This window comes from Camarhynchus parvulus, chromosome 5 (genome assembly GCF_901933205.1).
Source record: "Camarhynchus parvulus chromosome 5, STF_HiC, whole genome shotgun sequence".
NCBI lineage: Eukaryota > Metazoa > Chordata > Aves > Passeriformes > Thraupidae > Camarhynchus > Camarhynchus parvulus.
The window spans coordinates 47,397,906-47,412,551 of NC_044575.1; the positions used below are offsets into that span (position 1 = coordinate 47,397,906).

At 37.9% G+C, this 14,646-nt stretch overlaps 1 long non-coding RNA gene across 1 annotated transcript in view; it reads left to right on the plus strand.

Moving 5' to 3' along the window:
- LOC115904335 overlaps positions 1-14,646 on the plus strand; it is a 159,854-nt gene that overhangs the window by 84,918 nt on the left and 60,290 nt on the right. Inside the window, exon 3 of the long non-coding RNA XR_004060777.1 lies at positions 12,693-12,811. This is a non-coding gene — a long non-coding RNA (uncharacterized LOC115904335). The remainder of the gene's footprint in view (positions 1-12,692; positions 12,812-14,646) is intronic.

Here is a 14,646-nt window from a genome sequence, read left to right on the forward strand (position 1 = left end):
ACACCAGACAAGTTTGTATGCTTTTCCATAGACCCTAGGGCTAAGCCTTGGCATATCTAATCTTAGAGATCTTTAGTGTAAACTTCAGCTTCTGAGTGAATCATTGAGATTTCCTTTATAGACAGTAAGGAACAGGAGTATTTTGAAAAAAGTCTTATTGTATTGTAAAGCAGATATGCAAAATAGGTTGGATGAGTCCTGCCTAAAAATACGTATTTCTTTCCTCTAGAGAGCTTCAGGTAACTAGCTGAAGATACACTTCTAAAGAGAAGCATGCATATCAGTGACATCCATACAGATAAATCCCTCTCTAAATTTTGAGGTCTCCCACATCTATAAGTCATTGAAGGAGGTAATCGAGGGTGAGAAATAGACACTGCTTCCTGTCTCCTTCACTTCTCTGTCTCAGGCTTCTTGAAAATTTACAGAAATTATGCTCAACTATTATCAGTTGTCCTATGGAGATAACCAGAAAATGAGTTATGTTTTGTTATTGACCTTTTTGTAAGGATCAGTCTGGAAGCCTGCATGTGTTCTATTTTGTTTTTCTAAAAGGGCTTAATGAAGAGAATGAATCATTCTAAGTCAGTTGGAGTTAGATCAGCTTTTTGGGAAGATATTAATGTGTTTTTCCTAGTCCCCTTTTCTGAAGTTCATTCTCATATTGTTTGTGTTTGAAACAGATTCCCCCTTGTAAATTCTGAGAAGTAGTATAATCACAGAGAAACTGATATTAGTGTAATTCTTTATTTTTTTGTTTCTCCACATCCACTATTCATCTGCATTCTGAATGTTCTGGGGTTTGGGACTTGTTCCTTGGACCTAGTGAACTCACAGTTAATTGACCTTGACGTTGATCAGTGAGATGTGACCAGTTAATTTGACTCTAAAGCATATTTGAGCTGGCAGTTTTATTTCCCAGCATTCTTAATGGAAAAATGCAATGATACGTTGCAAGATGCTGGATGTCTTGGAAACCCATAACATTTACAAAATAAACATCAAATATAAAGAAATAAACTAGTTGACAAGTTGTGTTGAAGAGGAAACTGAGGTGATCAAGCTTCACTTCAAATGCTGGAAGATGCTGACTGTACCATCAAAAAGTTATGAATGTGTGTGCTGATAGAGGGATTTCAGCCCTGCATGCCTATTGCTGCATAGCTTTAGGCTGCTTTTCTTCAGGTCTAGGCCAATTTTCAAGAAACAGAAACTGTTCCGTATCCAGGTAGTTCTGCCAAAAACCCCTCAAACAAAACCAAAATAACTCATGTGCCTAATTCAATCTTTACAACTTGGACTTTTTGGAAAATGAATATGTGCAGCACAGTTTTAATTTTCAAGTCCTTCTTGATGAAAATCCATGTCATCACCTGTCAACAATCTTGAACAATCTCCATAATAATGTATTTTGTTACAACCATGTAACAAAATACATTATTATGGAGATGTCATAGGTAGCAATCTGTAGATATATCATGGATAGCCTGTTGGTGGGAAGTCATCATTTGTCAAGCTCATTCTAATAAACACTCATTTACTTGGGTTTTGTTTGTGGTGCTCAAGCTGAGAAATGCAATTTAGTGGGATTGTTTATTTTGCAACTTAATGCTAAATCAGGAGGGAGAGGCCTTTCTTGGCAAGGATTTCAAACACTTCTGAATCCAGAGATTAAGTCTGCTTGTCTCTGACTGTACTTAATGATTTTTGATTACTAATGCTGATAAATATAAGGGCTTTACTAATGGCCATAGAGTGAGGATAAAGGTGATAATTTGCTCAAGAGACTTTACACTGACATCTTGAAAAGAGAATCCTTGGAATTAATTCAGCCATATACTCATGTCAGGGCCATCTATTGCTATTTACTATAATTTCAAAACCCTACCTCTTTAAATCACAGAATCATCAGTGTTGAAAGAGACCTTCAAAACTATCTTGCCTACTGTTGACCCAGCACCACTGTAGCCACCCCTAAACAATATCCCCAAGTGCCACATCCAGATGCCTCTTTGAAAACTTCCAGAGACAGTGACTCCACCACCTCCCTGGGAAACTAATTTCAATGCCTAAACCTTCTCAGTGGAAAAAAAAGCAAATCTAGTATCTAATCTGAATCTCCCCTCAGCACACAATTTAAGTCTACTACTTCTTGTCCCTTCACTAGATATGTGTCAGAAGAGACTGACTCCCACCTTGCTACAATGTCTTTTCAGGTGGCTGTAGAGAGAATACAAAGTCCCCCCTGAGCCTCCCCTTCTCCAGTCTAAACACTCCCATCTCCCTCAGCCGCTCCTCACAAGATTTGTGCTCCAGACCCTTCCCCAGCTTTGTTGCCCTCAATGCTCCAGCCCCTCAATGTCTTTCTTGTCCTGAGGGGCCCAAAACTGAACACAGCATTTGAGGTGGGGCCTCACCAGTGCTGACAATCATGGGGACAATCCCTGCCCTGGTCCTGCTGGCCACACCATTGCTGGCACAGGCCAGGGTGCCATTGGCCTTCTTGGCCTCCTGGGCACAGCTGGGTCAGGTTCAGCTGCTGTCAGAGGGCACGCCCAGATCCTTCTCCACCAGGCAGCTTTCCAGCCACTCTATCCCCTGTAGAGCTGCAGGGGGTTGTTGTTACCAAACATTTTAATAAGTTTTTTCTTAAACAGCTTAGAGGATCTATGGAAGCACTGTTGTTCATATTTATATAAAGATATCCAAGACATTACTAGGAGGAATGTATTATCCAAAGATGACAAGAATTAAATTGATGGTATATTGTTTATTGTAAAGATTATCAGGCATAGGTTTATTACGAGTGTGGGGACACAGTCCAAGCTCATGAATTGTCCATTGGACTAGAAATCCTAACATTCAGGTCTATTTTGTTTTCCTATATTTGACCATATTTATGTTAAGTGTGGAAGCTCTTTCAATCTTGTTAGCTATTTTTATAGAGTGCATGCAATAAAATCTAGTAAAATTAATGACCCCCTAAAGTCTGCGACCAAACATTCTGAAATTTTCTTTGATTTAGGGACATGAACAAGTATCAAACTTAAAACAAACTTCAGTGCAATTCTCTCACAGTTTATTCAGTGTGAGAGCAAAACTTTACTAAGTGCTTGAGATTCACTTGGTCTCTGTCTCAACCTTTGTCTCTTATCAGGTTCATCAAAGCTTTCAGAAGATACAGAAGCTTTTTGATGAAAAGCAGATTAGGACTGCAGGATGATACTGAATTTTGATTTATTTTTTTTTTTGCAATCCTGAAGTATTTTTTAAAACAAAGTACAGTGGCTTTTAACACCAGAAAAAAGAAAAAAGTGTGATTGTAGACAGTTTAAAGTAGAGCATCTAGACAGGAAAAAGAATATTTCTTTTCATTCCCCCAAGCTCTTAAAAGCATCTGGTAGCTGATGAACCTTTCATTCTAGTGGGGAAGTAGAAGTTCAGAGTTAAACTGGAAATGTCATGCAAGTGTCAAATTCTTTCTCTTTTGAGGTGTCCCTCAGCTTTTACCTACAGTCTGGCCTAGCCCTTTGCATGAGATGGTGATGGCTCTGAAAGGCATTGATGTTTTTATTTTTGTTATCAAGAAACTTTCCCTCCCTTTCACTGTTAATTTAAAAATAAAGAAAAAAAAAACTAGCCAAGCAATTCTCTCTGCTTCTAAATCACCTTGGTGTTTGTTGTTCCAAACAGGCTTATTTTCCAGCTTTACCTGGCTGTTTGTAGGCTGGTAAAGAGATGAAGGATGTTTAAAAAAATAACTTCTGCAGAGTGACACTCAAGGAGAAAACACTGAAAATTTCTTTTAGGCTATTTAGGCCTCTTGGATTACTGAACTTTTTTCTTCTCATTACAGGTACGTGGACAGCTCTTTCTTAGAGGCCATTTGGCAGCAGTTTAGGGATGTCTCTGCCAGGGTCACCTCATTCCATTTTCACATTTGTCCTAGCAGCTTCACCATTGCCCTGTATCCTGCTGCAGCTCAAATCTCCCCATAACTGCCTGTCTCTCACCTTTATCCCTTCAGGTTTTGTCTGTTCAACAAAGCTCCTCCCTGCTATTTCACTCCTGGCTCTTCCTTCTTTATCTTCTGGTTGTCCAAATCTCTAGACAGTGAATCAGTGTCCTAAAGGGGAAGTGAAATGCAAAAATAGGATGCCTGGTTAGTTGATGCTTTTGGGAATGGCTCCAGCCCCATCAGAGACTGTTTTTGTGCAGTCTCCGCATGGAAAATAGGCAGTAGTTGGGTGCTTCATGTCAGTCCAGTACATTTAGTCCAGGTCTGAAACCAGAACCTGGCTGGCACTCAACCTCTTCTCTGCCCTCCTCCTCCTCTTGCTGCCAAATGTAGTGTTTTTCTTTCTTGAAAGCTACTGATCATCCTCCTCCAGTCCAATGGCCTTCAGGAAAACACTGAATTTCAGGCATGTATTGTGAGAAACTCCTTCATTTTCTCTTCACTTTCTGCACTGACTGCAGGAGGGCAAAAAAAAACAACTGCACTTCTCTTTTTCAAACAGGACACCTAGCCTTAGACACATCTTTTAGAGAATGATGCCCAAAGCATAATAAACAGGCTGAAATTATAAATCCATTGCTGTCACAGAGCTTAGAAGTTCTTAGTTGACTTGCCTGTGCATAGCTGGTTGTTTTCTTTCTGCATAGCAGCATGTAATTAAAATATTCATATGCAGATTGCAGCCCATTTAGGGTTGAATGCTGCTAGATGCTGAGGAAAATTTGAATAGTGCTGAGAGATTTCAGCTGCCAAGGAAGAGAGAGGACGCTCAAAGTAGTCTGAGTTGGCCAGCATCTGGCAGACTGCCTTAACATTGATTTGTTCTTATGTTAGGATAAAACTGGCAAGGAACAGGAAAGCAGTTTAGGGCTCAATTAACAAACAGCCTTTAAAAAATGTATTTCACTTTCTGCCTTAGGCTTTGCCTTAGGGCTAGCCCTGTTCACAGAGCTAAGACTAAAAGAGAAAAACTGCTTATATACATAATATCCTGTAAACAGTTATCCCCTCTATAATAAGTGTAATTCAAGACATCTCAATGTCACAGACACCGTGGTACAGGAATCTATCAGGCTGGTATTAGGGCAAATTATTCAGTGGAATAGCTACGATTGATTTGGAAAAGGTTTGTTTGTTTATTTGTTTGTTTTAATTTTTCATGGTGTTTGAACAGGAAAAAAAAATAGTATCTTTTGAATTTGGGCATAAAGTAGGCTGGGCTGAAGAAGTTATATGGCACAAGGAGATCGTTGCTTTGTCCTGGTCATGGAGGTGGTGGAAAAAGTAAAGTTGGGATGATGCTGTTGGGATATATTACATTAGATAAAGATATTAATTACAGCAGTGGCTACTTTTTTCCTATTGCACTTCACAAAGGTGCAGAGGGCCTGTGCTGTAACTGGAGATAGTTTTGATTAAGTCACTTGTGTGTTCTTACAAAGGCTTATGTTATAGCAAAGAAGAATGGTTTTTTGGAGAAGTGTTTTTGGAAAAGCAGTGGAAGTCATCTCTGCAGAATGACTGTGACTGGGGTCATGGTGATCCTCCTTCTAGGAGCTACTGCCTGGAGAGAGGATGTCCCACTGCTGCTCTCCCTAGCTGCAAATCATCTAGGAGACTGGGGATTTGAAATTCTTCAATGCATTGCAATCCTTTTACTCCTTTAATGGGGTTAACAGACATACCATCCTTGGCTGAATTTTTTGAGGTTTTGCAGAGGTCTTTGTGCAGAAGTTAAAAGCTAAATCAATAAAATGGCAAGACAAATATCCATCTACTCTTTCTCATTAAGTTTATTTTTGATTATCTGACTTTATGAGACCTTTTTGCCTCTCCTTCCATTCAAGGCAAATTAAGGTGGTATCAAGAGAGAATAATTCCTTCTAGAGCAAAGCAATTCACTGTTAGTCTACATTCTGTTTGTCTGTAGCTTCTCTAATTGCTATGGCAGTACTGATAAAAAGATCTATTTCATCCTTCTATGTATTTGTTTTTAATTTTGGAGAGTAGAGTGTGTCTGAACACACACTTCCTTTATTCTCTTTGGAGAAAGGTGCAGAGTAATATTTCTAAATTAAGCTGATTCAAGGTTTATTAGTGCTGTAAAAAACCTGATTTTGCTGCCCAAAAGATTGAGCTTGGGCTGGCTTATGTTGTGGGTAAGAAAGAGGTAGCAGAAAGGATATGGGAGAAGATGTTGCACAGTGAGATAATGAGCTTTGGAGAGCCAGGCTTGCTGGTTTTGCTTCTGCAGGAGGAACAGGATGCAGGGAAGGAGACACATCACCTCTTTTCTTTAGCAAGAGAAGCCACAAGAACCAGCTTCAGGGGTTTATACAGGCACCATAATTCTGAGCAACTCAGCCAATCAGCCTCAGGAAAACACAACAATATTATTGCATTCTCTCTTTCTTAATGGGAGCTTCTCTGCTGAACTTACAGGAAAAGCAGAGCATGGGATTGTAGGGCTGAGGAGTGGCAGATGCTGCACTGCTGCTCTCTGTTCACTGTGTTCAAATCTGTAACAAGGAGATGATCCAAGGGTGATGGTAAGAGAAAAAAACCATTCAACTAGCCTTTGACAAAATATACTGGAATGTTTGGGTTTGGTTTTTTTTGGTGTGTTTTGTTTTAATTTCATATCAGTTGCAAAAGTTGAGGCTCGAAAATAAGGATGATATGCTATTTTTGTAAGTCTGAAGAATCCTTTTGAAAGTTAATTTATCATAAGCTTATAAATGGCATGCCTTTTTCAGGAAAAGTTGAATAATGGTCATAAACAAGTACAGGATCTCCTAGCTGTATCCAAGTGATAGTAACTGATATAGGTATATAAAATGCTTTAATAAATAACATGAGTAACTAGTTCTTAAAATGAACTTCTTTTGCAATCAGACAATGCTTTTTTGTATTCATCCTTGCTAGGGAATTGAAACTACTGTTTTTATCTACATTATGTAAATTCAGTTTGGCAATGGTGGTTTAATTTTATTTTTTGAAGGCATCTGATGTGAAAAATACCAGAGTATTTAAAATTTCCCCTTGAAAAGCCATTCAGATTTTAAAGAGCAGTCACTATTAAATATTACACTTGGTTAAAGATGGATAGTAGTTTTTCATCTTTGCTGAGACTGGATTTTTTCCTGCAGTCCAGAATACTTGAGTGCTTTGTCTTCTGTGAGGGTGAAGTCCTTTATTTCTTACTATGATATATTTTAATGTGGCACCTGCTGCTGTTCTTGGAAGTCTTGGAAGACTTATTCACAATCTAGTTTTAAACACAGATCACATAGCAGGGGTATTGTCTGATTTTTTTTCTCAGATCTGTTTCATTGTTTACCCCTATCATTTCATATCTTAAGATGACAGGGCATTAAATTGTCTACCAATTTGTTTGTGTGATACCTGGTAGACCTGAATTCAGGTGGAATACCTCAGTATTATATTCATCATAATTAGCCATTCATGTTGCATCAGCAGGAACAAGACTTCTGAACAAATTTCTAACACCCTGTTTCTTGCAGCCCTTTCAGTCATAGACTGACTACCTTATATTTTGTTAATCAGCTAGAGATGTTGCATATCTTCATCTGTAATGCCTTTTTCAGTACTGCCTACATGTACAACTCATTCCTTTCATTTATCTTCCCTTTTCTACCGTTTCTGCTATTCTGCTATTCTGAATATTCTGCTCTGCATGTTTATTTATCCCTTCTCAAATAAATCACAACTTTTTGTGGTATATTCCACAGAGTCCCAGCTGACAGTTTGTGTTTGGCATAAATGAGTGGACCTTGTGCAATTGGAAAAAAAATCCCAACTGGTTCAGGTGGAGTTGCTTGTGGTATAGATAAAGACCAAACTGGTTTGTTAAGTGTGTAAAGTCTCCAAAATTCAGTGCAGGATAAGGAAAGGAGTAGATAAAAAATGAGATTTTAGTGTTTTGAAAAACTTCCAGCTAGTTATTTGGTACCTTAATATTTCCAAATATTATCTGATTTATAAACCAGAACTGCAAAGATGCTTGCAAATGAGTGAGGCTCATAAAGAAAAGAATCATTACGACATTTCAGCTCCTCAAGAAATGATGTCTGCTGAGTGTGTGTGTAAGGATGAACTCACAGTTAGAAAGCACAGTTTGTAATCATAACCTGTGATTCTTTTCTACCTGTACCCCAAATTGCTTGTAATTCACTGAATTTCTCCCTTTTTCAGTGGCTATAGCAATACAACCTCAAATATAAAATTATAAAGCATAATTTTATTTCTCTTGAAAAACAGTGTAGTAACAATTTGTTAAGAATCAGTTTAGACTAAAAGTACTTCTTTTGCCTCTTCTTTTCTTTTTCTCCTTCCCATAAAAAAATATTGGCGCTCCTGACCCCTATTCCATCTTCCTCATGTTCTAGTCACTTGTCAGTATATAAATTCTTGGGTATGGTAATATTTCATGCACTATCTTCAGCTTCTCTGCAGTTCTGTCCTGTCATTTAAGTCCAGTCCTATTGTCAAACTGGTTTTGTTCAATATGAGCAGCAAGGTAGCATGTGCTTCCATGTTGAGTCCCAATGCCAGTTCTGGAGGTATCTCTCATTAATCAAGAATCACTTTGTCATAGTGCAGCTAAAGTTGTCACCAAACTTTGTACTTAAAGTTTGACTAATAATGACTCCTCTTTTGTTAAATGGAGTTAACAGAGCTGAATAGCTTCCCTGATGGTTTATTATATTAGTCTTTCAGGACATTGACTGATTTGTTTTTATTACCATGAAAGCTTTTGTCTTATGAAAATTACTTGGGACCACAGGTCAATGTTTTTCATGTCACATCTCTATAAAAAGTACATTGCTTTGTTATACTTTGTATTCTCCACTGCAACCTGTATGTCACTTAAATTCATTTGTCATGATACTACTGCCAGGCTGCCATTAAATTGTTAAAGTATATTCAGGAAATGTTGTTGCAGTAACCTTTAGAGGAAGACATATGGAAATGGACTATATCTGTTAATTAACATTTCGAACTGCAAACCTTCCAAAGCATAAGGCCTGGTATGAATCACTACACTTGAGCAGAATACTTAGAGGGGTGATCATGTTTTTCCTGAGACAACAGATCCTTCCATTTCAAATTGCCTATCTATTTAAACTAGGAGTCTAAACTGTTAAAGAGCAAAAACAAAGTCTAGAGGAAGATCAAAATATGTCTCTCTTCTGTCCATCTACATCAGTATCAAAAAGTAAAATGGCCTGTGATTTTTGTCTGTCTCAACAAAGTTTAAAAATTGCAGCTCACAGAAGGAAAACAGAGAGCATAAGAGATGCATAAGAAAGAAGAGAACCCATGGAGGAAGCTCCTGAGGAGTTTCAGATTAAGCTGAACCAGGGATCCCAAGTCTTGGATACATCACACTCCTCACTGGAGAAGGAACTGACAGAGATGTTGCTATCTCTGAGCTTACATGCTGCTTCCAGGACATGTCCTGGGAATAAAAAATTGGACTGCATGCAGATAAGCTGGAGCTGGGAGGATTGAGCTTTCCTGTTCCAGACACTGTGATCTCTAACAAGATTGCTATGTTAAGGGATATTTAGAGCATTTATTGTTCATATTTCAGGGCTGATCAGAATTCCTGAAGCTGGAGTTTTAATGCTGACCCATAGTAATACAAGTACCTGAACATAATCCAGCAGTGTTGAATAAAGGGGCTCACTGCTTTTCTGCTTGTTAAAGTTTCATCTGCATGGATTCCCTGACATGGTTTGGTGTGGGGTTGCATAAATCCCTGTGGCAGCATAAACCAGCATAGGAACATGCTGGATTTTTGAAGGTGGCAGAGAGAGGGAGCTGTGTGCACCAAAACAGGTTTGGAGTTATACTGGGAGCAGTAGTCCCAACAGGCAGCTGCTGACAACATGGAATAGGGATAAAAGTAGAGTGAGGTTGAAGCAGGACATGCTTGCAGCCCATGCAAGTATGCTTAGGTGAAAACATACATGGATAAGTGTAATATGTGTGAAAAGCAAAATGAGAGACAGTGAAAGGAAATCCACAGGCTAGAGAAGACAGAATTGTTTGCTCTGAAATGAATGATGTTGTCCATCAAGTCTGCCAGGAACCCTCAAATTTGCCAGGTTTGAGCTACCTGACCCCACTGCATGTAAGCCAAGAGCTGCACAACAATCTGAGACTAAAAAATGAAAGGTGTCAACTGAATACCAGATTTTTTTCCTGTGGACATTAAGGTAACTGGAGGAAATTAAAAATTTGTGGTGAACTCAGACAAAAGACTGATGGCTAAATCATTTTTTTTTACTTTCCCAAGCATTAGATTTCATAGAAGGCACTGTGAATTCTATTTCATAGAAGATGCATGTGTTAGGTACATGTGGCTAGGCTATGTGGCATGTGAGTATGCTCACAGCGCCTCTTCAAGTATTAGCTTGTTTTCATTCTTTTGGGTTATTGCCTGGCAAAAACAGTATAAAACAGGTTGCAGGAACTCTATAATAAAGCTTAAGATATTCAGAGAATGCAGCTGTGGAATTAAATATTTGAGAGGAAATACTATTAAAAGAGCAGAAATATAGGATGCCAGTATAATTATTGTTTCCATTGTTCCATTGTTCACTGTTGTCTCACTAGGTGAAAACCAAAACAGAGGCTTTAGGAAGAAGTGCAGTGTATCTTTCAGGCAGGTTGCTTCTCACTACAGTGTATTTCAGCATCCAAAATTACACTTCTGGAAAGGTTCTTCCTACTTAATCTGCTGCTTTCATTAGAGTTATTCTTTTTCATTGCTGCTTCTAAGCTTAGGGCTAACCAGGAAGTCTCACAATTTCTTGCTTTTCTGAAAGCAGTTTCTCTATGAAACAAATGTGGATGACCACATTTTTCTTGAATTTTGGGGTAGCAGTAAACCCCTAACTTGTTTAAGTTTTTAAGTTTTCACTTGGCTTGGATGAAATAAAACCCAGTGTAATACAGACATAGAAAAAAAGAAATTGCTTTAAGGAATATTCCAATGCAGTTCACTAACCATTAAGTATTGTTCTACTTTTCTGAGCTTAAATCTCTACTGACATGAATCTTTTATATCCTGCAGTGCAAGTTGTACTACTTGGATAACTAATACAGTTAAAGCAGTGGTTTCATTAGACCTGAGAAAGTTTGGAATTGGTTGTGATTGGTGAGCAATTGAATCCCAACTTTGTGGTAGTGGAAAGTTTTTATGTTTTAATAAACAAATATTCTTGAATGTATCCCTGAACTTGATTTTAGCCATCACTGGTTAAAAAAAAAAAATTTGAAATGTGTTTTTGAGACAGAATTTGAAGGTCTTTTTTCTGCAGTAGTAGTTATACATGTTGGTTTATTTTTTTATCTGTGGCTTTTAATTTGAGTTTATTAGCGTGGAAATTAGAATGAATGATGTTAAATAAGATGAGCAAACAATGACAGAAGAATAAAGGGGAGCTGTGACAGCCACAGAGGCAGTTCTGACAAAACCATGGCCAAATGTTTTCTACCTATATATAATACTGTGCCAAATTCAGCAACTGTTTAGGGAAATGATGTATACTGAAATATGACATGGTTTGCCTGGAGTAGGACAAACCAAAACTGTTGAGCGTTTTATTTGTTTAAAAACATACTTCAGCCTATCCTAAAACAAATTGCATTTTTTTCCCAAAATGGGTCCAAAAGATATGCATTTATTTTGCTTAGAACTCCAAGTTGATACTTTGATGAACTTCATGAGGTTTCTGCTGTCCTGCTTCCTGAGTTTATTATGGTCCCTAGGCATTGGGTTGTGGCTTGGTATCTGTTGTAGCCATCATTCCCCTAAAATGGACATATGTTAGCCTTGTTTCTACTCATTATGTCCCCCAGAGTGCAGTTTCTCCCAGGTGATAAGCAGTCACCTCACAGTGGTGTTGGACACTCTGTGGACAGCCAAAGGAGCCCCTTACACTGACTGTGTCCAGGCTGTAGGCAGTTCTGAACTACTGCTGATGAATGCCCCTCTTTGCAGCAACACAAAGGTCCATGAGCAGGTTCTGCCTGTGAAGACAAAGGCAAAAAAGGCATTTAACCTTTTCACTGCTAGTTCTTCCCTTCAGCACACCTATTTTTTCCCTGATCATCCTTTTGCAAGCTCATGGACTTGTAAAAGTCACAAAGTCCTCTTTGTGAAATCTTTGAGCAGCAGATGCTTTTGTATTTCCTGGTTTTGTCCCAAAATATTAAGTTGTGATTGTTTTGCTCCCTTTTCTTGCTTAAATTCCTTGTACATTCACATTTTGCATTTTAGGCATTATCAGTGACATCAGGCTTCCTAAGCCAGCAAACACTTTTATTGTTATATGTTTTTGAGTTCATGGTGTTTTATGTGTTGAAAATATCCTATAAATAACATCTTGTGTAGTATTTTTCTCATAAATGGATAGATTGGAAAAGAGGAAATGGTCTGAAAAATAAAATTTCAGTATAAAAAAATATGTTTGACAAAATCATAAAAAATGCAAAAATTCTTAAAAGTGCAAAAATTCTTAACAGAAATTGTAGGGCTACAGTCTTTAGCAAAAAATATTTTTCTGCTGTTGATAAATTGAAGTATTTTTTCTTGGTCAATTTGTTTGTTATTAATCTCTTCTCTCCCCACTATCCATAGGGAATGAATACTGTGTACCCAGACAACAATAAACCTTCAGCTGCAGACCACTGACAGAAATCTATAGACCACCAGTGTGGGAAACCTCAGCTTTAAGCTCTAAATGATTCAACATTTGTGTAAGTCAGACACATTCTGCTATTATGTAACGAAATAATTTTATACCCATGTTCATTGTGATGCTAAGAGCTTCAGATGGTGTATGAACTGTTTACTCTTGCAAATTTTCTCTCTAATAATTAGGTGATAAAATCGAAAGTGCTTGTGAACTCTAGATATGTCCTTAAAATGTGGAGGAAAAGCTGTGTGCTGTTTGCAGGCTGTTAAAGAAAACCTTGCTACAGTGACACATTTTGTAGTGCTTATGTGGGGTTTTTATTGGGTGGGTTTTTTTGTATGAAACTTCAGCTTAAAACAATATTACTAAACAACTGAGGTCCTATTATATTGATATTTAAGGCAAGGCTCAGATATTGCTGTTTAATAATGCAAATGGCAGGTAGAAAGTACAGAGCTAACAAACATTCAGACACTCAGAATGTTTTTTTTTTCCCCTAACCAAGTTGAGTGTTTTAAAGACAAATATTGGTATTTAAATTTTTACTTCCTCTATTGCTCTATCCTTTTATACTTTACAATGAGAGACACTATGGAAATGCAAAAATATTACAAAGGGGGACAATTTTGACTAATATAGGTTGAAGTGTTTTATGAATGGAAACTGAAAAACAAGCTGTAGAGAAATCACTTAAGTCACTGCTGAGATGCATTCATCTCTGGTAGTGCATAAAAGTTAATTAACAGTGCAGTGAACTGGAGGCAATTCAGAGAGAAACATTATTAGGTGGGGATGTACAAAGAAAGTGAAATGTCTTTCAGTTTACTGGCTAAGGATAGATTAATATCTCCTAATGTCTCTAAGTGACCTTGACAGCAAGGAGGAACAGTCTGGCTGGAGATGTTCCTTGGGGTGCTCCCTCTGTGGGAGTGATAGGATAAAAGAACAGGTGATCAGGTTGTGATGTGAAAGACACACACACAGGCCTTTTCCATCCCAATGTCTGGCAGCTATTGAGGCTACATCCATATAGCCCCTATATGCAGGAAACATTTTTAATGATTGAGCACGCTCATACAGGGACACCTAATGTAAATTGCAGTTTTCTGTTGTATATAGAGCAACTGAAAGTGGAGAACAGCAAAAGCCACTGAAGAGTGGATACTGAATTCCAAACTTGGGTAGATTTCAAGACAAGGAAGAGCAAAGCCATTGCTTTTGTGTATTTAAAGCTAAACTAGAAACTACTGCTTAGAGTATTTTGAGAACAGTCCTGCTCTCACAAAGAGGTGGACTTAAAATCTAAATCAATCTTTTTAGACTGTACTTCCTGTTATGGAATGATGGAGTTTCCTAGTGCCAGCCCTGGATAGGCTCACAAGAGTTATTTACCTCAAACATCTATTTGCATGGACTTTCCTGGTTTTATTCTAGTTTCTCCTTTATTGGGACAATTGTACACAGAACACTTGGTGGGAAATAGGTGATTAAACGATGCCTGCTCCTGGAAGCTGAATTTTCCTGTCCTTAGTTTTATTACCATTTTCTAAATAGATTTGGGATATGGAGTTTGTGAACAGCAACAGGTTATTACTGATGTGATCAAGGACAACTAGAATTCAAGAGAAACCTCAAATTTCTCTTGATTGCGTGTCTTGTGCTGTCACTTTCTTCTCTCCTAGACTTTCCATTGCTGTAGGTTCTCCATGCATGTTATAAAAGTTCCTACATCACTGTCAGAATTATGGGACTTTAAAATTTTAGTCCTATTTCTTCTATTCAAATGGTAAAATGAAATGGATTTATCTGCATCTTTATTCAGGTTAAGAATAATTAATATTCAACATAATCATTTCCATTTCATCCATGATCAGTTAACATCCAGAAGCTTTCTCT